The 24,653-nt window shown below is 44.3% G+C and overlaps 1 protein-coding gene across 1 annotated transcript in view; it reads left to right on the plus strand.

Moving 5' to 3' along the window:
• Positions 1-24,653, plus strand: part of ZSWIM6 (zinc finger SWIM-type containing 6) — a 199,711-nt gene that overhangs the window by 1,164 nt on the left and 173,894 nt on the right. The window lies entirely within an intron of this gene.

Below are 24,653 nucleotides of genomic sequence, written 5' to 3' on the forward strand. Positions count from 1 at the left end.
AAGAGAGGAATTTAAAGGGCAGCACACAAGGAGGGGGTTTCAATCTGCAGACACACAATGTGCTGCATACCCAAGTGTGTGAGTGTGTTTCCTGTGGCTGTGCTGTGTCTTATTGTGGTTGTGACTTCCCCTTGTGTCAGTGCTGGGGACAGCCTGCTGTATGTATATATAGATGTATGTATACACACACACAGATGTATTCTACATAGCCAATCCCTCTTTATTTTCCTCATTCCATAGCTGATGCCTCCTGATACAAGAGACACAGATCCTCCACCCCCCCCTGACCAGAGGCCTTTCCCATCTTATTTATCCCGGTCACAGAGGTTGTCTTGTCTCAGGACTGCGCTCACTAATTGCCTGGAGCTGTCTTTTGGATTTGGGTGTCTGGGAGAAAGGAGAGGTCACACCTCCTGGTGGGCTGTGCTGGATGATTGCTTGGAGGTGCATGACAGGATTGTGTGTGTGTGTGTGTGTGTGAGGCAGAGGGGGCTGGATCACACACCCCTGGGCTGTGCTGCGGCTGCATTGTGCCAGCCAGCTCAGAATGGAGCTGTTTCTTGTCAGGACAAGGGAGTGGAGTGAAAACAATACCCACCTTTCATGTGTCCCCTCCGCCTTTATCGCATTTTGTATTTGAGTTGCCCCATACTATCTTATTGTGGAGGTTTTAGTAATACTTCTCACCCCCCCCCCCCCTGCTCTTTTTTTTTTTTTTTTTTTTTTAATCAACTTTTGTTACTGGTTTAGACAAGCAATAAAGGGCTGTCCAAACCTGTCTTGCATAGAGATTATTCTTCCCCCGTAGCCTGCCCCTTGCTTTTGGGGTCTGATCCATATTACGTTTTGTTTAATTTGCAATGATTGTTTAATACTGCGTTGCTTTGAACAGCTGCAATGAGAAAAGACAATGCTGACTGAATAGGAAAAAAATATTTTTATTTTTCCGCTTCGGCTCTCCGCCTCCTATTTGACAATTGTGCATATTAAATAGCTGTCAGGCATACTTCATTTTTATTTATTTTATTTTTTTCTCGTTTTAAATGTTCAGTTTTCCTGACACCCCTCCAAAGGAAGCCAAACAAAGACAGCTCTTTACATATTTTCTTTTTCAATGCTTGTTAAACAGCAGAGACCTGACAAAGCTGGTCAGGATGGGGACTTACAGCTGTAATGTGCTGTTTTTCTGGAAGGATGTTGCCTGCTCGGAAATGGGTTCCTGTTTATTTATAATCGTAGTTATGAAACACTCCCTGCTCTGACACGTTCACGATCCTTACCTTTATTAACATATACTTATATAGTGTCGGCATATTCTGTTGTGCTTTACTGTTATCTGTGTGCTTTTTATTATGCTTATAGATTATTTTTACAGTGTTTTGTTACATTTTGAATTCTTTCCTCTGAAATCCCCCCCCCCCCTTTATGTTTTATTTATTTTCGTTTGCTTTCCTCCTTCTCTGGTTTGGAGACCATCTTAACCTAATTTAGTTTTTTTTTTTTTTTTATGATCAGAGTGCAAACCTTCATCATTCCTTACCCCATTCCAATAAATCTGTATAGTTTTTTTGTTTTGTGAAAAAAAAAAAAAAAAAAATCCTGAGGTACGTTTGTGGTTTCTGTCAGGGACCCACCTCTTGTGTTGGCATGGCTAAGGAGTTTTTGTCTGTACCTGACTTTGCATGTGAGCAATGAGGGATGACAGGAACGCACACAGGGAAGGGAGTTTTGGCTGCTTGCATTTAAGCCAGGAATTCATTGTAAAAATAAAGCCAGGGGGCAATAAATAAAGATGCAATCTTCTGGAGACAGATGTACAAGCCAGTGATTCATAGGCTTTCAGCAGGGGGAGGCAAGGTCACTTTTTCTACAGACCATAAACTTTATTTTCCTGCAGTCAGGGAGGCTGTAATGTCTGATTAGGGTGAAGCAAGATTTTTTTATTTTTTTATTCCATAGTCAACTTGATTAGGATAGAAATGTACAGTTCTGCCTGTAGACTGTTGCCTTGCACTTGCTACCGTGTTCAGACATTGCAGACTGTGTGCTCATACGGTGCCTGCTATACATTGGGTTTGTGTGTGCATGTAGCAGACAAATCAAAATGGCAGCCTTGTGTTTACATTCATTTCGTCTAATCCCATAGGTTTAATCCCTACGGCATCTGTGTGAATGAAGTCAGTTAGGTTCATGTGTAAGGTGTTTTTTTTTTTTTTTTTTTTTATATTGTGATTAAAAAAATAGTTTGTTTAGAGGGTGGACTCCTTTTTCAGACTAGGTCTGTGGAGTGCTTATCTTCAGGATAACGCTGAGGTTATATGCTCATGGTGGCGACGGTAAATACACTTTTTAGTCACGCACATGACTGCTGTACTGTGTGAATTTGTCATTCACATGTGTGCCTGTAAGGACAAGCAGAATGTTAATTACTTTATCTGGCCGGGCTGGTTTGTAGCTGCTATGTATCAGTGTATCAGATAATACCTCAGGCAAGCACTTTGTCAGTGGTTCAGCAAACCTTGTCCTAGCGATAGCCAACCAGATGACCATCTATTACACGTGTCTGTGGCTCTCAGATGTTGTGGTACTAGAAGTCCCAGCATGGATTACATGGCTGGCCCTGTGGTGTCCCGATTTCCTGTTCTAGAAATCTCACTTCTAATCAGTGTTATTTTTTTAGTGTTGACCTGTATAGGATTGCCACGGCTCCTGTCTTGTGTCCGGGCTGTCTGATATATGGCTGCTAGATATACAGTGAATATATGCTTGGATGCACTTGGCTTAGTCAATTTCCTTTCCTGTCACACACTTGATAATAAGGGTGCGACTATATTTGGTTCTCAGAATTAGTACGCATATAAGTGCAGTGACCGGTGAGGCTGTGCAGTATTTTCCTTCTTACAGGGTCCTCCCATGCTTGCTCCAATAATGCAATGTAAACATTTGTAGGACACAAGCTCATATCTGACCAGTGGCGGCATTGGAATATTGCAGTTGGTAATATTAGGGTTTAATTCTTCATGACATAATTTGCTCAGGAATGAAACAGGTGGCCTTGTGCACAATAGATAGAAAACCATGTTTATAAATTTGCATGTTGTAAACTAAGATGTCTATCTGCAGTTTCCATCAACACTCTTGTGTATGTTCTGTATGGGTCATCATGTGAAATGGATAAGAACTGTAATGTATATTAGATCATTGGCAAGTCAGGGAACGCCCAGCATCTTATTACTTCGGGAAGGGAAAATTGGGTGAATCACATGGAACTTTGTTGGTTTTAGCAAATGTGCAAATTGGGCAGTGATGAAAACTGGTGCAAAGGAAAAAGTAACGTTGCCTATAGCAACCAATACATCTTCCACCTACTACACTGCATGAGAAAAGTAGTTTTGTTGGCAGTAGCATCTTTTTCCAGTTTTCATTAATATGCCTAAATGTCTCATTGTAACCCCTGCAAATAATAGTGGCTGCTTATTTCTAAGGTGTCATGCTGCATTGACTGAGATTGTATATAATAAACTTGCAGTGACTATTTTGCATTCAAAAGGGGGGAATCTAGTTCTTTGGCGATCAACAGTTATTTGGTGGCTATGCAATTGTTTATACATGTCCAGTTGATGGGGAGATATTCAGTTGTTTCAGCTTTTTGTGCTTGTTGCGACCAAAGGCATCGGGTTAGCCACATAAAGCTGCTAAACACGTCTACAGTATTGGGGAAAACAAGGAAAATGCTGCCTTTGCGCCCAAACAATGGTCTTTTATTCGATTTCTGCTTGTGTGAGTGATTGGAGCAACAATTGAATAGCTTTTGAGCACCCAAATAACAATTTAATTCCCCCGTCAGTTGTTGCTTTGATTGGATGCTAGTTCCACTGGCGACCATTATTTTTGCATGCACCCTCCTGACAAGTAGAAATTGGTGAAAAATCTTGTTTGCCCAAAGGGCATTTTCCTTATTGGGGATATTATTTAAGATGGATTTAGCTGCTTTACGGGACAGTATTCAATTATTTCAGCTTTAAACAATTGAATGTTGCCCGGGCCTTTAGACTGGTGATTAATGTGAGAGGGTGCACAAAAACAACTGAATTGCTATGGGTAGTTTCATACTCAGAATAATTGTGGATGGAAATGTTCTCAAAGCTCAAACTAATGGTTCATATTCCGGGTTATTGTGCAGGACATGTATTTCCCCAGTTTTGTTCTGGACAGAGCACAAGTAACATACATCTGGAAAGCAGGTGGCTACATGGATCACTGATCCCTGTGACCACTACACAATAAGTGTGGCCTATCTTATTACATTTACATTCTTTGCAAAGTGTGGCAAGCCTGTGATACAAACTCACTGAAATGTTATTTTTTGTCCTGCTACTCAAAATGAAATCGTTTGTTGCAGGTTTTTGCCAGTTGTCAACTATTTGACCTCAGTGGGGTCGATTCAATTCGGCAACAGATGAATAGCGCCGGGAATTAGCTCCTGATGCTATTCAATTCAGCTAAAGTTAAGTCGGTGAATGCCCATTCTCGCCGACTTAACAGGTAGTTCTGTCGGGAGAATGGGCATTTTCCGACTTAACTACTTGTGACGATGCTGATTCCTGACAGAATCAGCCTCGCGCCGGCCGCGCGGCAGCACTTGTCAGTTTTCTTCTCACCCCCCGGGGATGAGAGAAGAATTACCGACAATTGCGGGTAACTAGTAGCTGAATTGAATAGCGCCGGGAGCTAATTCCCGGCGCTATTCATCTGTTGCCGAATTGAATCAACCCCTTTGTATAACAATTTAGTACGAGTAATGCCTGACTTACGGGGTTATTCAGAGTTGATTGCTCGCTGCCGATTTTCGCAGCAATCGGGTAAAAAAAAAACGACAAAGCTGCGTATGCACCGCAATGTGCAGGCGCGTCGTATGGGTACAAAGAGGATCGGTGGTGGGCGATGGATTTAGCGAAGATTCTATTCACACAGCCGAACGCAAGGTGATTGACAGAAAGAGGGCGTTTATGGGTGTCAAATGACCGTTTTCTGGGAGTGTTTGGGGAAAATGCAGGTGTTTGCAGGGCGGGTGTCTGACGTCTGTTCTGGCACCAAAATGACTGAAGTGATCGCAAGGGCTGAGTAAGTCCAGAGCTACTCTGAAACTGCACAAAATGTTTATGCCGCACTCTGCTGCAAAGGCGTTTGCACAGTTGCAAAGCGAAAATACTTGTAGGCCTGAGCTTTTGCTATCCAGGAAAAATTGCTTTAAAGGTAGATATACTGTTTTAATTAATCGTCCTGAAACACATGCAATCATATTGTTTAACTGTTCCACAACAGCAAATAATGAATTCACGTGCAAATAAGGCACCAGAGATGTTACCTCACTGGCCCTTTGAGTGACATACGTAGTTGTCCTAGTTTGCAAACATTCTGGGTGTGCTCTCTCAGGTGCTGACATTGCCGTGCATTTACCAGTAAATACCAGTAAATAGACACGGTGAGAACGGCTTTCACACGTGTGCCAGGCAAGCCTAGATTGTAAAAACTCCTTCACTCTGAGGACTTAGGCTGTGTACACACGGCATGATGCGTCGTACAGGCCAACATTGACTATTCGACTGGCCCCGCCAATAGATTCAATGTTGAGCTGCCCTTTTTTTTTTTCTTGCGATGCCGGGACTGCGCATTGGCATCGCAAGCTGTGTATACACAGTGCGATATGCACTAACATTCCTTAATATTTTGACTATATAGTCAAAATTGTAAGGAAAGTTAAGTGCATATTGCACCGTGTATGCACCTTAAGCATTTAAAAAATAAAATAAATATATATATTTTTATTTATTTATTACTTTAAATCCCTGCTGCAAGTGTATACACCTAAGGTGTTTATTTCCATGAGGTCTTTATTTAGCTGGCTGTGGTGTGACTGGTTACACTCTATGCACTGTAGCTGCTAAACCAATTTACTTTAGATAAGGCAAAGTAATACTTGTTGTGTGGTGGATTGTGTTTCTATCCGGTTGTGTTTCCCAGGCTATGAGAAGTCTTCCAGTGCACTTTTAGTGACCTTTTTGCAAATATGCTCTGCTTCATCATCTCTTTCATACTCTGCTGGCCAAAAATACAGCGTTATCTTCAGCCTTGAGAGAGGTCCTGGTACTCGCTGGAGATCAATGCATTCCCCTCGCTCTGTGATTTCAAGGCCTAGTGATTAATGACAGGACCACTGAGGCTCCTGGCTCCATTATGGCTCCATGTCTTGCACACTTGTGACACTGGTGCTGTTTCTAACAACCACACAAGTTCTTTTGTATCACAAATACTCCTCTCCTCTTCAAGGCTGTTATAAAGGTTGCCCCCTGCCCCCCCCCCCCCCCCCCCCCTTCCTCCCTTGTAATGTTCAGCTGCTGGTTTCGCATTGACTGTTCTCGCCCTTAATTTGGGTTCAATGGTGATTTATTTCTTAGTCTTCATATAATTAGTTTATTTATTGCAGTCTGTTTGTGTATTTTTGTTTAATTTGATTAAGGAAATAAGATACAAGATTTAGAAATAAACAAATGTGTATTTGCTTATGACAGTGTAATTAGTGCAAGTATTTAATGCAGTGACCTGGCTTAGTAAACTCTGAACAGTCTAGATCAGTGGTCTCCAACCTTAATTGGGAAGTGAGCTACTTTCGGAAACTAAAACCTCTGAAGGAGCTACCCCTTCTCCTCAATGCGTGTGCGTTCCTGCGAAAGTGGGTGTGTCCTCACAACTACAAGTAATGCCCCTCCCCCCACGTAGGGCCAGATACACAAATTGATACAATTCCCCCTGCAGTGCCAGATAAAATGCCCCCCCCCCCCCCCCCGCAGTGTCCGATACAGTGCCCCACACAGTGCTAACCTTTGCTGGCTTCTTCTACTGCCACCGGTGCTGCTCCTCCTGTATGAGGGACGGAAGGGGAGGAGAGTGCAGCGCGCGCCTCTTCTGTGATGTTCGGAGAGTGGCTGCGATGAGGGCGACAGTCTCCGGCGGCTGCATTTAAAATATGGTGCCGTGTAGTGAGCCAATCAAAACTCGCGGTCTGGCAGCCAATCAGGTGCCGCCACTGCCGGTCCATGAACACTGATTGGCTGACGGGCGGCACAATAATAAAAATCAAGGGAGGAATGCCAGTGACTGCCCAAGCCCGTGTGCTCTGTGAGCTACCGAAAATACCACAGTGAGCTTACCGGTAGCTCGCGAGCTACGGGTTGGGGATCACTGGTTTAGATTGTAAGCTTGCGAGCAGGGCCCTCTTACCTCTTGTTCTGTTATTACCTAGTTTTGTATTTCTGCTTTTGTTCCCATTTGTAAAGTGCAACTTTAAATAAAACATGCTATTTGACAGTCGGCTCGCCTTTTGGAGAGGTGGCTATTGAGTAGCAACTGCGTGTAGTGGCTACCTGTCTTGTGTTTGACTTGGTTTTTAGTTAACATTGCCTGAAAGGACTGTTTCACATCTTAATGGTATGTCCTCATATTTGGGTTATTGATTAACTTGGTTAGACCTGATTACTTGGCCCAGGTGTAGCTATAGAAAATATTTACGTTTCTGCAAGTACTTATTTTGGAAAATCTATACAAGTTGTTCTTGTGGGTTCCGTGTATTTGTTCTTGAAGATTGCTTAATTCTGTGACCAAATCCTTTTTAAATGGCCTTTGTTTCACCATGGCAGCAGAACATAAGCTTCCTGTTACTTGCAGTTGTGGAATCGGCTTCTCATTATGCTGTTGCCCAATTTGCAGTTCTATAAGGAATTCATGGGAAGTGAAGTAAATGCATTTGGTCCCTTTGCAGCTCTTTGTCATAGTCTGACAACACCCGGCTTCCTCTTCTGTTCATGTGCCTCACATCCCATTATCTTAGGGAAGCAGCACTCCATCCATGTGACTGACTTCCTCATAGTGCCGCTTCCTGCCAGATTGTGTTGTAAGAGTGTGTGTATGTGTTTATTGCATATTCTTTCCATGGGGGTCTGTTCAATCGGGCGTGAATTGCATGCAATGCCCACATCGTACCATTGTAACGCTGGCAGCAACACTTTAAGTTTGCACCAGAGTCGCGCACTTTAGTTAGCAGCCCCGTAGGGTTGCGACTTGGCGGCTGCCGTAGGTGCGAGTGGTGGCTTTGCCCCTAATTGAGTTTACGCAATGTTACCTTCATTGTTTGACACTTCAACATTTATTTTTTGGGGGGCAATGTAGCGGACATATCAGTCGCACTGTATGCAACCCTTGGGGTCTACAACCTAAAGTGTTGCGGTCAGTGTTCCAATTGGCGCATCGCCCCTAGTTGAATTGACCGATTTACACCATAAAATATTTTTTGGTCTTCTTCCAGAAACACCACTTACTGCCTAACAACATAGTAATGCATTTTGTAGGCTGGACCAATATTCTGTCAAACTTAGTGCCTAGTGCATGCATGTCCAAACTGCGGCCCTCCAGCTGTTGAGAAACTACACATCCCAGCATGCCCTGACACAGCTTTAGCATTCACTGACAGCAAAACTGTGTTGGGGCATGCTGGGATATGTAGTTTCACAGCAGCTGGAGGGCCGCAGTTTGGACATGCCTGGCCTAGTGTGTCGCTAGTCTCTTGTAAATACATTGCCTGCGCACTTGTGAATATTTGTTGAACCCACAACATGACTGGCGTTAGTGTAAGTGACGGCAAGACACTTACAGGTCCTTAACTGTGAAGTTATTTTAGAACTAAAGGTTTTGTTTGTATTCCACCCCTTTGCCACAAGATTGCAGTCTCCACTTGTGAAAAGGGCTTGTTTTCTGTCCTCTACTTGATGATATATTCCTTAAGAGGTGGCCTCAAGCTTTCCGCCACTTGGCACATAGCAGGCCTGTGTGATCCAGGAAACATTCAGGGGCTGCTGAGATGGGGAAGATTTGTTTGAAGAAAGGTGGCTTTTAGAGTGTAGGGCTTTCTAATCATTAAAGCAGCAGCGCCCATCGCACAAGAGAAGCGCTGCCAGCTGGTATGCAATAGTGGGCTTTCTGTTAGCTGCTAGCCTTACTGTGCTGCATAATTTATTTGTTAATAATTCAAGAAGGTTGCAGAGTAAACAAAATCATAATCCAAGTAGTCTTTGTGCTTTGTCCCTTATTTCCGAAGTAGAATTGATTCTGCGCCCTGGAGAACCCACAGCGGTTGTCCAATATTTCCAGCAAATATATCTGTTTACTTCGTTGCGCTTAATTCTAATGTAAATTTGCTGCATAACACATGACCTTGAAGCATGGACACTTTATTTCCACTCTGTGTAATTCTCATGCCTCAGAATTGCCAATGCCTCTACGTGGTCATGCTAGCAAATTGTGTTCTTTCCTGTAGACCTTTTGTTTATGCATAAGAATGCGGCCTACATATTCTGTAGGGACACAGCGTGCCTGTCCCTTTCCAGTATAGAGCAAATGCATTCACCATGCAGTACAACACTTCTTTGTACGGCTAGCACTTGGTCACTGATCTGGGTTTGAAAGGGTTTTTCTGCACATCCATATTCAAATGACTTGCACCCTCTGTCACTGCTGTAGGGGCACCAGCCCAGCCATATGACTAATAAGGTTGATGTGATGTAAATTCTCACAGCTGAGTTGTTGAGGTGTAAATCATATTGTCTGGTTCTCGGCTTAAGGCAGTATTCAATTAGTGCTTCAGGATTTAATTTGCGGGCATTTTCGACAGTGCCGATCCAACTTTTTTTATTTTTTAGTCAAAGCAGAATTGTCAAACAGGCCAAAAACCTGTTGAAAATGCCCCAATTTTGACAAAATAATCAAGTCCATTGTCGGAAAATACGTGGATCAGAATAGGTCAGATTAGACCTATAAATGTCGGAAAATGCAGTTTTTCCGACTTGTCGGATCAATTGAATAGACCCCTTAAGCTCTATACTATAGCATTGAATTAAGATTCACGTGAGTGTATATAATAAGTTATTACCTGCTGGGGCAAGTTGTGAGAGTTCTGTTTTTGAGCTACAATATTGTGATAAGGCTTTAATAATTGAAAGCCATGTTTAGTTTTATTACTACGGTGATTGTATATTACTTTGCTTATCTGTGTTTGCTCTGTAAATTCCTTTTGAAAGGAGGAAATGTACAGGTTATAGAACACAATGCATTTAATCATTGTGCAGATATCGGTTACTGGATTTAATGAATTTAGAAGGTGGCATACTGATGCATTTTACACATTTTCTATAAGATCATTGACAGAAGTTTTTGTTTTGTAAAGTCTCTTCTAATGCTCACAACACTTTCCAGCTGTTAAGTGTTCTAATGCTTCTAAAACAGTCACCAATCAGGTTGTGTCTATCATTGTCTACCATGCGATAGAGAAATCATAGCTAAAATGTGTTTGCTATGGTCTACCCCCTCCACTTTTCATTTTTAGAAATGTTGGCAAGTCCACTCCTAAGCCGCTTCAGGAACGAGTCTGCTTCGGCTGATAGGACCTTTGCTGTTCTTTCCGTGACATGTACCTTATGGAAGTGTTACAGTATGCCAGTCTCTTCAGTCGCTGGCTAAACCAGTATGAGCGTGCCACCTATCCATATTAGGATGCTTGTTGTGTGACGATCTAATTTGTGTGTTATACACTTGTTTCTCTACATACCTGTTGATAGGACTGCGCTATACTGCTGGATCTGCAGATGAAAAGTAATGGGCCCTACACGCTGGCCGAGGTGCCCGACAGTCGATATGGCTGACTCGGGGTGGGGGTGAAGTTTCTTTACTCCCTGACGTCACTTGGCCCCATAACCCTGTATGCTAATATGGACGATATTGGCTTGCAGGTATAAACGAGTCGGCACCAACGATAAACGACTGCGGGGGGCCGCTCATCGTTGGTGCCTACACACTGAAAGATATGAACAATTTTTTGTTCTTTACTGAACGAGATTGTTCATATTGGCCGCACACATTGGCCAGTGTGTAGGGCCCTTAACACTTGTTGACCATTAAAGATAATGAACCTTATTCAGTAAGGGTTGCATTTCTGCTAAAAAGCAGTTGCTGTGATCAAAAAGTTGTTGCCCAGAAAGAAATATAGAAAACGCCCATTGCAGAAATTGCGAGTGCATCGCAATATGCGGTCTGATTGCAAAACCATACGCAATTCCCGGAACATCGAAGATTTTTCCTATCTGACGCAGGCAAGGTCATCCACAATTTTTGTGACACGAGGCTGAAAGTGGTCATCGCTGACGTCAGAGGTTCTACTTAAACGCCTGGGCACACCTGCGTTTTTTTCAGACACACCCAGAAAACGCCAGTTTTTTGCTCATAAACGCCGGCTTCCTATTGGTCAAAAAGCGGTTGTATTGCGATCACGATGTGTACGCAATTTCTGTCTCTATTGTTACTTATGCGTGTGCACTGTGAACGCTGCGCATGCGCAGTCGTTTGAGAATTGGCCGTATTGCAATTTGCAAATCTTGCAATCCTTACTGAACGAGGTCCAATGTTTGGCCAAGTTATCTTAGCTGATGGCAATACATGTTGGAGCAATAGTTCTAGTAAATAGATGTATGCCACTGGCAGATATCTACAGAAAATGTTGAGCTTGCAAAACTGAACTACAGATATGTCCTCATACATCTAGCCTCAATACGCCATACAGCGCGAGACGCCAGGTCCCGTGCATCTTAGTCGCAGCGCAATGCGACTAGCATGCACAAGGAGAAGCTGCTGATTAATTTGATTTATGACACTTGTATATTGTGTGTGACTGAGTCTGTAAATGGAGCAGAATTTGCAGTTGGGGAAAACTGCGGCTGCCATATTGTAGCACTTTCTGTACAGATTCAGAGGCACGAGCGCACAAACCTATATAAGGGTCATATCACTTTAATCAGCACAGTCTCATCGTGCGTTGTGACAGATGCATGTTCACAAAAAAATACTAACTGCTAGCGGGCTTTCACACAACCTGGCGTGCCAACAGGGTCTGTTTGGTGTGACTGCAACATAGTTGTAGGAGGACGCATCTGTATGCAGGGCACTATTTTATGGGCTAGCCATCTGTAGGCATTATGATGGTTATGTTGCTAGATACCACTAAGCTATGAGGACATTAGAGGGTAGAGCGCCCTCAAATGTGTAACGCCACCAATCTAGGCTTCTGTAGCTGCATGTACAGAATTGTGCCTAGTCAAGTCTTTTGCCATATATACGTAAATGGTTAAGTCATGAAAGTAGAATTTCCTTTTTTAAGTCTCTCCCTTCCCCTCCCGCACAACAAGGGTATGCTTGTTAAGATGTATACTTAAGCTGGTTCATGGCTTAGTCTGCAATAATTCCCCCTTGCCCATTGAGTTGGCAGAACATCTGTTCACTGACTTTCCGTACCTGAGTCTCGACATCAAGCTTATGTATTTATCTATTTTCTTTGTTTTGACTGTAATCTAGCGGTTCTGTCTTTGCTTAAGGTTTGGAACTGAATTACTAAGTGGTCACATACAACCATATGGAGTTGTGGGTATGTAATTGTGGCCTTTTGCTATCCCGCCATTGAATCCTGTTTTATTGGCTGGACCAATACTTGATGTCCTAGGAACTAGTGATATCATGGAGGTAGAGAGCTTCCACTGTGCCCCGTATTCCTAATGAATAGTGGACCTGTAGTTCCTTGAATAATTGGTGTAGCTGTCACAATTGGTCCCTTTTGTCTGTAGGCTATGGGGATACTTGTACAGCTGGGTTTCACCTAATGTGTTTGAATAGTTGTCAATGTTTACAGATGCCTAATTTCCCTAACGGGATACCGCTTAAAGAACGTTTTCCTTTTTTATATTTTAGGGAACCATTTTTTTCTTAAAATGAGACCAAAGCTAATTACTACCAAAATATATTTCTTTATAATTGATGGCAAATGTAACCTTTATAGCCAGATACATAGTCCAATCTAGATTGCTGTTTTAGTAACTAGCTGCACCCTTTCGCTGGAGCTCTTGTTTATAGCCGCAGAGTGCTTGCATAATGCCTCCAGTTTACTGCTGTGCAGGAACTTCAGGTGACTCTACCCCATTAGTATTTACTAGGCTGAGCAAATGGCTTGTTTAGGAGATATTAGGTGGTTAGCCCTAGCCTCAAATGCATTGCACTTCTAGGGCCTTGAGAGAAACGCTTGCAAAGCCAGCAGGCATGGTATGCCATTACGGAACGGTATATTGCCTTCATCGTGTAGCAACTAATCAGATTCAAGCTATCATTTACCTGTTGCATTCTAGAGAATGAAAGGATCTCATTGGTTCCCTAGGGCAACACCTCAACTTGTCTGTTTTAAAAACTTTAGTAAATTTACCATATTTGTGTGTGCTTTATTTAATTTTTTAAGTATGGACAGCATGGATGGTGTAATGGTTAGCATTACTGCCTCACAGCATGGAGGTCATGGGTTCGGTTCCCACCATGACCCTAGCAGTGTGGAGTTTGTATATTTTCCCCATGCTTGCATGGGTACCTCTGGATAATCCGGTTCCCTCTCACAATCCATAAATATACTGGTAGGGTAATTGGCTCGCAAGAAACATTAACCCTAGCATGAATGTGTGTACATGTGGTAGGGAATATAGATTGTAAGCTCCACTGGGGTTAGGGACTGATGTGAATGGGCAAATTCTCTGTAAAGTGCTGCGGAATATGTGTGCGCTATATAAATAACTGGTAATAATAAATATATAATTAGAGGAATGTCGTAAGAATGTAGATAAATAGGCATAATTTATATGTATTACAGTTTAAACAGTGATTGTTACAGATGTACCCGCGTTCATTGTTGCCGCGATGCATACGTACAGGCATATGCATCGCGGCAAGCTGTATTATAGTCGCAGCAGGTGTTCGGCCTTAAGATTTTTTTATTGAATTATAAGAGGTATACTGTTGGTTGCTTTCTATCTGTTCTATGAATGTTTTTACACTAAACATGAGCTTTAGGACAGTTGGAGAAATTATAGATGGGTATTGTAGTGGGGTGGGTGGTATCTGCCGGTGAGCCATGGTGCAGATCATGGTGAAGATCATGGTATTTGAACACGCAGCTAAACTGAATAACACATTTGCACTCTGCATATATTTCTGAGTGACGGAAGCAGGTCTGGAGTCGGCCACACATCTGTGACCTGTCGCACTTGTTTCTGCTTATTTCCGATAATCCTCCTGTAACACAGTACATGTTCTGTGGGCCCTGCATTGAATGAAGTGTCAGCTGCTGTTGCAGTTGTGTTACTTGTTCCTCTGTGAGGAGATAATGTGGAAAGTGTTCCCACTGTTGTATGTAGGTGGCGAACTGGGTTGTAAATACTGTTCATTCCAGACCAGGCTGTGGAGCATTATGGGTGGAACGCACATATCCTTGTTGCTTATTAGCCTAACAGATGTAGTATACAGTGACAAACAAATGTTCCCATAAGTCATTGCACACCTGCTCTGGTTCACACACAGGCAGCTCTACTGGAGGATGTCATGTTTTTTCATGGTAGTATTGGGGGCGTACTTTGTTTGAAATAGACTGCGTAGGGGAGCTGTAATGTTACTCTGCAATGACACCCCCCTCTCCCCCCCCCCCCCCTCCCCCTCCCTGCACCGATTCCGTCGTAGTTTTTTACCACCAGACTTTTTTTTTTCCTTTTGGGTAAATGCTCGTTTTTTTTTTTTTTTTTCCTTTTTTCTTATTTTGACCCATGAGCTAACAAAGTCCCAGCTTTCCATTTAGGGACCAAGCACGTGGCAGTCTGTGTGCTGGATAGTACTGTAATTGAAACAGTATTGTAGTGCTAGGGCACACCTTGCGTTTCTTAGCTGGAAGGGTTAATAGGCAAGATTTGCTATGGATCAGATTTATGGGAATTGTGTGGCTCACAGCTGTTGGAGACTGTGTCCAAAGCCCCAGAAGGTAAATACAATATAAAACTGATCTTTTGAAGTAAAGTTATTAATTTTAGAGGGGACTGTGTTTTGACAAGCTGTGTTTGACTTTCTTGTATTTCCAGTGCTTTTTTTTTTTTTTTTTCCTCTTATTCCTTTTTACATTCTCTTAAAAGCGGGGGTCAAGGTATTTGATTTCGTTTAGAAAAATAAACAGACCAGGCAGCCATGTCTGGTCCTTTTATTTTATGTATCTATTTTTAATTAGGATTTCTTTAAAACTATAGGCTTGTTTACTTGGGTTTACATTGAGATGGCTCAATTTTAGCAGCAGCTTTCAGCGGTGCTTACTTCTATAACACAAGCTTTGCATATTGTATAAATACATTGAGGCAGTGCAAATGCAAGAACCTTGCAAAACTCCTTATATGGTGTCTAAACACATGGTTAAACCTGATACTTGGAGCAAAGTAATGCCATTTTACTGGTGTTATTGTATGTTCAGTAATTTGTGTTCCTCTGAGGCTTGTGTGGATTTAGCTTGTTGCTTATCCCAACCCTCCTACTTTTTTGCATAATCTCCATTTCGTATACCGTTGCACAGTATCTGAAGTAGGGTATGGGTTATCCCATCGGTATCCGGTCTCTAGGTAGACAGTGTCTAGGTCGACCATTATTGGTCGACAGTGTTTCTAGGTCGACAGGTCAAAAGGTCGACATGAGTTTTTAAAAAATTCTTTTTTTTGTTGCTTTTTTCTTAACGATCCACGCGGACTGCGATTGGGAATAGTAACGAAGCATGGCGATCAAAGCGAGCCATGCGAGGCGACACGGTGCACTAATTGTGGTTCCCGGTCACTGTACGGAGAAAACAACACCAAAAAAACAAACTCGTATCGACCTGCAGACCATGTCGACCCTCCATACAACACCCACCGCATTTATGCAGGGATTTTAGGTCTGTCTATTAAGGCACTGATTGGGCCTAGTATTTTGTACCTTAGTATAGGCATATTTTAAATGCTTCTATTAGTTATATAGGCTCTTGTAAATGGTATTTTTAGGAGTCTTCCATGAATGTAAGCTATTGTACTTTGGCAGTGACTATCTTCAGTTATAGATTGAAAGTCTTTTAAGCACTTACTATATAGCACCATTATAGAAACTAGGTAACGTTTTTGACCATAGGTTCTGAAAGTTTGTCCTCTGTACCCTAAACTGTGCTTGTTTTCCAGGTATCGTCACAGAATCACAAGTGAAATAATTAACTCCACCTGTGGATATTTAGAAATGTGTCAGTGAGTAAGGAATAGACCTGGGAAACATGGACAGTTTGGGGGTCCTGAGGGCAGGGTTTGAGAGCTACTGTTCTAACTCAGTGTTTCTCAAACTTGGCCCGCAGGAACCCACACAGGTCACATTTTCCAGATCACCAAGCAGGTGCACAGGTGTATTCATTACTCACCGACCCATTTTGAAAGATCCACAGGTGGAGCTAATTATATTACTTGTGATTCTGTGAGGGGACCTGGAGGACATGCACTGTGTGGGGTCCTGAGGATTGGGTTTGAGAACCCGTGTTCTAGACCACTGTTTCCCAGCACCAGGGCCGTAACTAGGGGGGGGGGGTGCTAAGGGGGTTTGAGGGGGCGCCAAGGAGTTAGAGGAACTGGGGTTTTTTTTTTTTACACCGGCAGTGCTGTACTGCTCCAGTGAGGCACCAGACAGCACCCTTGGCAATGTCTCTGACCCACCTGTCTGCCCACAGCAGGCTCCAGTGCTGTGCAGGTGAGCTCCAGTACCTGGGATCTCTTCCATGCCGGCTTCTGTTTTAAACTTTCTTCTTTGCCACGCAGTGCTGCGACTAGCGTGCAGAGCACTGTACAAGTTATAGAAGCGCACTGTGCTCTCAGTTAGCAGTATCAAGCTCCGCTTTGCCTCCCAGATGGGCGGATTTGGTGTAGCTTATAGGGGGATTTAGTGTAGTGATGTAGTGTACCATATAGGGTATGTAGTGTAGTAATGTATTGCAGTATATAGGGGCATGTGCACTGATGTGGTGTAGCATATAAGGGGATGTAGTGTACCATATAGGGTATATAGTGTAGTAATGTATTGCAGTATATAGGGGTATGTAGTGCACTGATGTGGTGTAGCATATATGGGGATGTAGTGTAGCATATAGGGTATGTAGTGCAGAGCATAGGGGCATGTAGTGATGTAGGGCAGAGGTTCTCAAACTCGGTCCTCGGGGGCACACACGGTGCATGTTTTGCAGGTCTCCTCACAGAATCGCAAGTGAAATAATTAGCTCCACCTGTGGACCTTTTAAAATGTCAGTGAGTAATTAATACACCTGTGCACCTGCTGGGTTACCTGCAAAACATGCACTGTGTGTGCCCCCGAGGACCGAGCTTGAGAACCTCTGGTGTAGGGTATGTAGTATAGTGATGTAGTGCAGTGGACAGGAGAATGTAGTGCAGCGATGAAGTGTTATGATATAGTACAATGTATGGGGACACACAGTGGATCATGTAGTTGAACACACTGGCAGGGCATGTGACGCATACTGTAAGGCATTTGATGCACATAGGGGAATATTGTCCAATAGTATCTCCTTTTCTCTATCGTCCTAAGTGGATGCTGGGGTTCCTGAAAGGACCATGGGGAATAGCGGCTCCGCAGGAGACAGGGCACAAAAAAGTAAAGCTTTACTAGGTCAGGTGGTGTGCACTGGCTCCTCCCCCTATGACCCTCCTCCAGACTCCAGTTAGATTTTGTGCCCGAACGAGAAGGGTGCAATCTAGGTGGCTCTCCTAAAGAGCTGCTTAGAGAAAGTTTAGTTTAGGTTTTTTTCTTTACAGTGAGTCCTGCTGGCAACAGGATCACTGCAACGTGGGACTTAGGGGGAAAGTAGTAAACTCACCTGCATGCAGAGTGGATTTGCTGCTTGGCTACTGGACACCATTAGCTCCAGAGGGATCGAACACAGGCCCAGCCGTGGAGTCCGGTCCCGGAGCCGCGCCGCCGACCCCCTTGCAGATGCTGAAGCGTGAAGAGGTCCGGAAACCGGCGGCTGAAGACTCCTCAGTCTTCATAAGGTAGCGCACAGCACTGCAGCTGTGCGCCATTTTCCTCTCAGCACACTTCACTGGGCAGTCACTGAGGGTGCAGAGCGCTGGGGGGGGGCGCTCTGAGAGGCAAATATAAACCTTATACAAGGCTAAAAATACCTCACATATAGCCCATAGGGGCTATATGGAGATATTTAACCCCTGCCTGACTGGAAAAATAGCGGGAGAAGAACCCGCCGAAAAAGGGGCGGGGCCTATCTCCTCAGCACACGGCGCCATTTTCTGTCACAGCTCCGCTGGTCAGAACGGCTCCCAGGTCTCTCCCCTGCACTGCACTACAGAAACAGGGTAAAACAGAGAGGGGGGGCACATTAATGGCTATATATATATATATTAAAGCAGCTATAAGGGAGCACTTAATATAAGGATATCCCTTGTATATATAGCGCTTTGTGGTGTGTGCTGGCAGACTCTCCCTCTGTCTCCCCAAAAGGGCTATTGGGTCCTGTCTTCATTAGAGCATTCCCTGTGAGTTTGCGGTGTGTGTCGGTACGTGGTGTCGACATGTATGAGGACGATATTGGTGTGGAGGCGGAGCAATTGCCAAATATGCAGATGTCACCCCCCAGGGGGTCGACACCAGAATGGATGCCTTTATTTGTGGAATTACGTGATGGTTTATCTTCCCTTAAACAGTCAGTTGAGGACATGAGGCGGCCGGACAATCAATTAATGCCTGTCCAGGCGCCTCAAACACCGTCAGGGGCTGTAAAACGCCCTTTGCCTCAGTCGGTCGACACAGACCCAGACACGGGCACTGATTCCAGTGACGACGGTAGAAATTCAAACGTATTTTCCAGTAGGGCCACACGTTATATGATTTTGGCAATGAAGGAGACGTTACATTTAGCTGATACTACAGATACCGTAAAACAGGGTATTATGTATGGTGTGAAAAAACTACAAACAGTTTTTCCTGAATCAGAAGAATTAAATGACGTGTGTGATGAAGCGTGGGTTGCTCCTGATAAAAAGTTGATAATTTCAAAAAAGTTATTGGCATTATACCCTTTCCCGCCAGAGGTTAGGGCGCGCTGGGAAACACCCCCTAAGGTGGACAAGGCGCTCACACGCTTATCCAAACAAGTGGCGTTACCCTCTCCTGAGACGGCCGCACTTAAGGATCCATCAGATAGAAAGATGGAAGTTATTCAAAAGAATATATACACACATGCAGGTGTTATACTACGACCAGCTATAGCAACTGCCTGGATGTGCAGTGCTGGAGTAGTTTGGTCAGAATCCCTGATTGAAAATATTGATACCCTAGATAGGGACAATGTTTTACTGTCGTTAGAACAAATAAAGGATGCATTTATCTATATGCGTGATGCACAGAGGGATATTTGCACACTGGCATCTCGGGTGAGTGCTATGTCCATTTCAGCCAGAAGAGCCTTATGGACACGACAGTGGACAGGCGATGCGGATTCAAAACGTCACATGGAGGTTTTGCCGTATAAAGGGGAGGAGTTATTTGGAGTTGGTCTATCAGACTTGGTGGCCACGGCTACTGCCGGGAAATCCACTTTTTTACCTCAAGTCACTCCCCAACAGAGAAAGGCACCGACCTTTCAACCGCAGCCTTTTCGCTCCTACAAAAATAAGAGAGCAAAGGGCTTGTCGTACCTGCCACGAGGCAGAGGAAGAGGGAAGAGACACCAACAGGCAGCTCCTTCCCAGGAACAGAAGCCCTCCCCGGCTCCTGCAAAAACCTCAGCATGACGCTGGGGCCTCTCAAGCGGACTCGGGGACAGTGGGGGGCCGTCTCAAAAATTACAGCGCGCAGTGGGCTCACTCGCAGGTAGACCCCTGGATCCTGCAGATAATATCTCAGGGGTACAGGTTGGAATTAGAGACGGATCCTCCTCATCGTTTCCTGAAGTCTGCCTTACCAACCGTCTCTTCCGAAAGGGAGAGGGTGTTGGAAGCCATTCACAAGCTGTACGCTCAGCAGGTGATAGTCAAAGTACCCCTATTACAACAAGGAAAGGGGTATTATTCCACTCTATTTGTGGTACCGAAGCCGGATGGCTCGGTAAGGCCTATTCTAAATCTGAAGTCCTTGAACCTCTACATAAAAAAGTTCAAGTTCAAGATGGAGTCACTCAGAGCAGTGATAGCGAACCTGGAAGAAGGGGACTTTATGGTATCCTTGGACATCAAGGATGCGTATCTACACGTTCCGATTTACCCCGCACACCAGGGGTACCTCAGGTTCATTGTTCAAAACTGTCACTATCAGTTTCAGACGCTGCCGTTCGGATTGTCCACGGCGCCTCGGGTCTTTACCAAGGTAATGGCCGAGATGATGATTCTTCTTCGAAGAAAAGGCGTATTAGTTATCCCATACTTGGACGATCTCCTAATAAGGGCAAGGTCCAGAGAACAGCTGGAGACAGCTTTAGCACTATCTCAAGAGGTGCTAAGACAACACGGGTGGATTCTGAATATTCCAAAATCCCATTTAATCCCGACAACTCGTCTGCTGTTCCTAGGAATGATTCTGGACACGGTTCAGAAAAAGGTTTTCCTTCCAGAGGAAAAAGCCAAGGAGTTATCCGATCTGGTCAGGAACCTCCTAAAACCAGGAAAAGTGTCAGTACATCAATGCACAAGAGTCCTGGGAAAAATGGTGGCTTCTTACGAAGCAATTCCATTCGGCAGATTCCATGCAAGAATATTCCAAAGGGATCTGTTGGACAAATGGTCAGGGTCGCATCTGCAGATGCACCTGCGAATAACCCTGTCACCAAAGACAAGGGTGTCACTTCTGTGGTGGTTGCAGAAGGCTCACCTATTAGAAGGCCGCAGATTCGGCATTCAGGATTGGATCCTGGTGACCACGGACGCCAGCCTGAGAGGCTGGGGAGCAGTCACACAAGGAAGAAACTTCCAGGGAGTATGGACGAGTCTGGAAAAGTCTCTTCACATAAACATTCTGGAACTAAGAGCAATCTACAATGCTCTAAGCCAGGCGGAACTTCTCCTGCAAGGAAAGCCGGTGTTGATTCAGTCGGACAACATCACGGCGGTCGCCCATGTAAACAGGCAGGGCGGCACAAGAAGCAGGAGTGCAATGGCAGAAGCTGCCAAGATTCTTCGCTGGGCGGAGAATCACGTGATAGCACTGTCAGCAGTGTTCATCCCGGGCGTGGACAACTGGGAAGCAGACTTCCTCAGCAGACACGATCTTCATCCGGGAGAGTGGGGTCTACATCCAGAAGTCTTCAACATGTTAATAGACCGTTGGGAAAGACCAATTGTAGACATGATGGCGTCTCGCCTCAACAAGAAACTGGACAAATATTGCGCCAGGTCAAGAGATCCACAGGCAATAGCTGTGGACGCACTGGTAACTCCTTGGGTGTACCAGTCAGTGTATGTGTTTCCTCCTCTGCCGCTCATACCAAAGGTATTGAAGATCATACGGCAAAGAAGAGTAAGAACAATACTAGTGGTTCCGGATTGGCCGAGAAGGACTTGGTATCCGGAACTTCAAGAGATGCTCACGGACGAACCGTGGCCTCTACCTCTGAGAAGGGACCTGCTACAGCAGGGTCCCTGTCTTTTTCAAGACTTACCGCGGCTGCGTTTGACGGCATGGCGGTTGAACGCCAGATCCTAAAAGGGAAAGGCATTCCAGAAGAAGTCATTCCTACCTTGATTAAGGCACGGAAGGAAGTCACCGTGAAACATTATCACCGCATTTGGCGAAAATATGTAGCGTGGTGCGAGGATCGGAGGGTTCCGACGGAGGAATTCCAACTGGGTCGTTTCCTACATTTCCTGCAATCAGGATTATCTATGGGTCTCAAATTGGGATCCATTAAGGTTCAAATTTCGGCCCTGTCAATATTCTTCCAAAAAGAATTGGCCTCTGTCCCTGAGGTCCAGACTTTTGTCAAGGGAGTACTGCATATACAGCCTCCTGTGGTGCCTCCGGTGGCACCGTGGGATCTAAATGTAGTTTTAGATTTCCTCAAATCCCATTGGTTTGAACCATTGAAAAAGGTGGATTTGAAATATCTCACATTGAAAGTGACTATGTTACTAGCCCTGGCCTCTGCCAGGAGAGTATCTGAATTGGCGGCTTTATCTTATAAAAGTCCTTATCTAATCTTCCATTCGGATAGGGCAGAACTGCGGACTCGTCCGCATTTTCTCCCTAAAGTGGTATCAGCATTTCATCTGAACCAACCTATTGTGGTGCCTGCGGCCACTAGCGACTTGGAGGACTCCAAGTTGTTGGACGTTGTCAGAGCCTTAAAAATATACATTGCAAGGACGGCTGGAGTCAGAAAATCTGACTCGCTGTTTATATTGTATGCACCCAACAAGTTGGGCGCACCTGCTTCTAAGCAGTCGATTGCTCGTTGGATTTGTAACACAATTCAACTTGCACATTCTGTGGCAGGCCTGCCACAGCCTAAAACTGTAAAAGCCCACTCCACAAGGAAGGTGGGCTCATCTTGGGCGGCTGCCCGAGGGGTCTCGGCATTACAACTCTGCCGAGCAGCTACGTGGTCGGGGGAGAACACGTTTGTAAAATTTTACAAATTTGATACCCTGGCAAAGGAGGACCTGGAGTTCTCTCATTCGGTGCTGCAGAGTCATCCGCACTCTCCCGCCCGTTTGGGAGCTTTGGTATAATCCCCATGGTCCTTTCAGGAACCCCAGCATCCACTTAGGACGATAGAGAAAATAAGAATTTACTTACCGATAATTCTATTTCTCGGAGTCCGTAGTGGATGCTGGGCGCCCATCCCAAGTGCGGATTATCTGCAATACTTGTACATAGTTATTGTTAACTAATTCGGGTTATTGTTAAGGAGCCATCTTTAAGAGGCCCTTTCTGTTGTCATACTGTTAACTGGGTTTAGATCACAAGTTGTACGGTGTGATTGGTGTGGCTGGTATGAGTCTTACCCGGGATTCAAAATGCCTCCCTTATTGTGTATGCTCGTCCGGGCACAGTACCTAACTGGAGTCTGGAGGAGGGTCATAGGGGGAGGAGCCAGTGCACACCACCTGACCTAGTAAAGCTTTACTTTTTTGTGCCCTGTCTCCTGCGGAGCCGCTATTCCCCATGGTCCTTTCAGGAACCCCAGCATCCACTACGGACTCCGAGAAATAGAATTATCGGTAAGTAAATTCTTATTTTTTCAAATTACCTGGTAATCTGATATTTTAGTCTGACAGTTTGTTTTACTGTTTTTTTTTTTTTTTTTTTTTTTTTTTGGGGGGTGCGGGGGGGTGTGCAAACTACTGTTTTGCCCCGGGTGATGAAAATCCTAGAATCCTAGTTTCGGCCCTGCCAGCACCAGTCCTTGGTGAACCATTACAGTGCATGCTTTCTATCTCTCCTTGCTGGAGAACAGGAGTGTCCATTGCTGACTTAAGCTGTGTACACACGGTGTGATTTTTCTGACGATTTTGACTATATAGTCAAAATCGTAAGCAAATATAGTGCATATCGCACCGTGTGTATAGTCCTGGCATCGCAAGGAAAAATAGACCGTGCAGGCAGCCCGATATTGACTATATCGGTGTGGCCGGAGCCTGGCCCCACATCGAATAGTCAATGTCGGGCTGTACAGGTGTCGCACCATGTGTACACGCCATTACACATTTTAAAACATCCAAAGGTGATTTGTAATATTCACATGTGATTCTGGGGCAGATTTATTAAGCCTGGTGAAGTGATAAAGTGGAAGGTGATTACGCACCAGCCAATCATCTCCTAACTCTCATTTTTAAAACCCAGCCTGTAACATGGAAGTTAGGAGCTGATTGGCTGGTGCGTTATCACCTTTCACTTTAACACTTCACCAGGCTTAATAAATCTGCCCCTCTGTGAGGGGACGTGGCTGGAAAACATGGACTTCTAGGGTGAACTGTAGTCAGGAAATATTTACATAGACATACATTAACACTTAAGCATGGTTTTCCATGGGATTTGTCTGAAGTATCCTTTAAAAGGATCACTCCCACCTAACTTTAAATATGCAGAACAAATTTAATTTTGATGGTAATAGTAATTTAATCACTTGTTAGATCTTAGGATGTTCAGCAGACTTTTGGGGAAAATTTGAATGCTTTTGATTTTCCCTCTTTTGGGACTGAGGTAACCTTAATATTTTTGCTCCCCTGGTACACATCATGGTATGATCCATTTGAAAGTTGTGAACGTGTGTTCTGTAAAATGTACTTACAGTATGTGTCGCTATAACGCATACGTTGGTGATGTTACGGGAAGTGAGCAGGGTTTCCAGTTCTCCTTCCCCCTATGTGTAAGTGTAATTAGTGTTAGCCTTCAGGTCTGGCAATGTGCCTGGGAGTAGGAGATGCATAACTCACTCTTACTATCTTTAGCCATGTATCTGCAGTGCTTACCTCTGACTGAGGACAGGGGGCATTGAGTGTGGTCTTCTGTATCCTTACTCCCGTTTTTTAACCACTTACTGAGGTTTGTTTTAATAAGTGAATTCTAGAACATTGTTGTTTTTCCCTTCTATCCTGAATGTTTAAGCGGTTTTGTTTGAAATGTTTCTACTGTGAACTAGTTAAAGGTCTTGTGGATGTCAGTGGCAATGCACACCAACT

This window comes from Pseudophryne corroboree, chromosome 1, assembly GCF_028390025.1.
Source record: "Pseudophryne corroboree isolate aPseCor3 chromosome 1, aPseCor3.hap2, whole genome shotgun sequence".
NCBI classification, from domain to species: Eukaryota; Metazoa; Chordata; class Amphibia; order Anura; family Myobatrachidae; genus Pseudophryne; species Pseudophryne corroboree.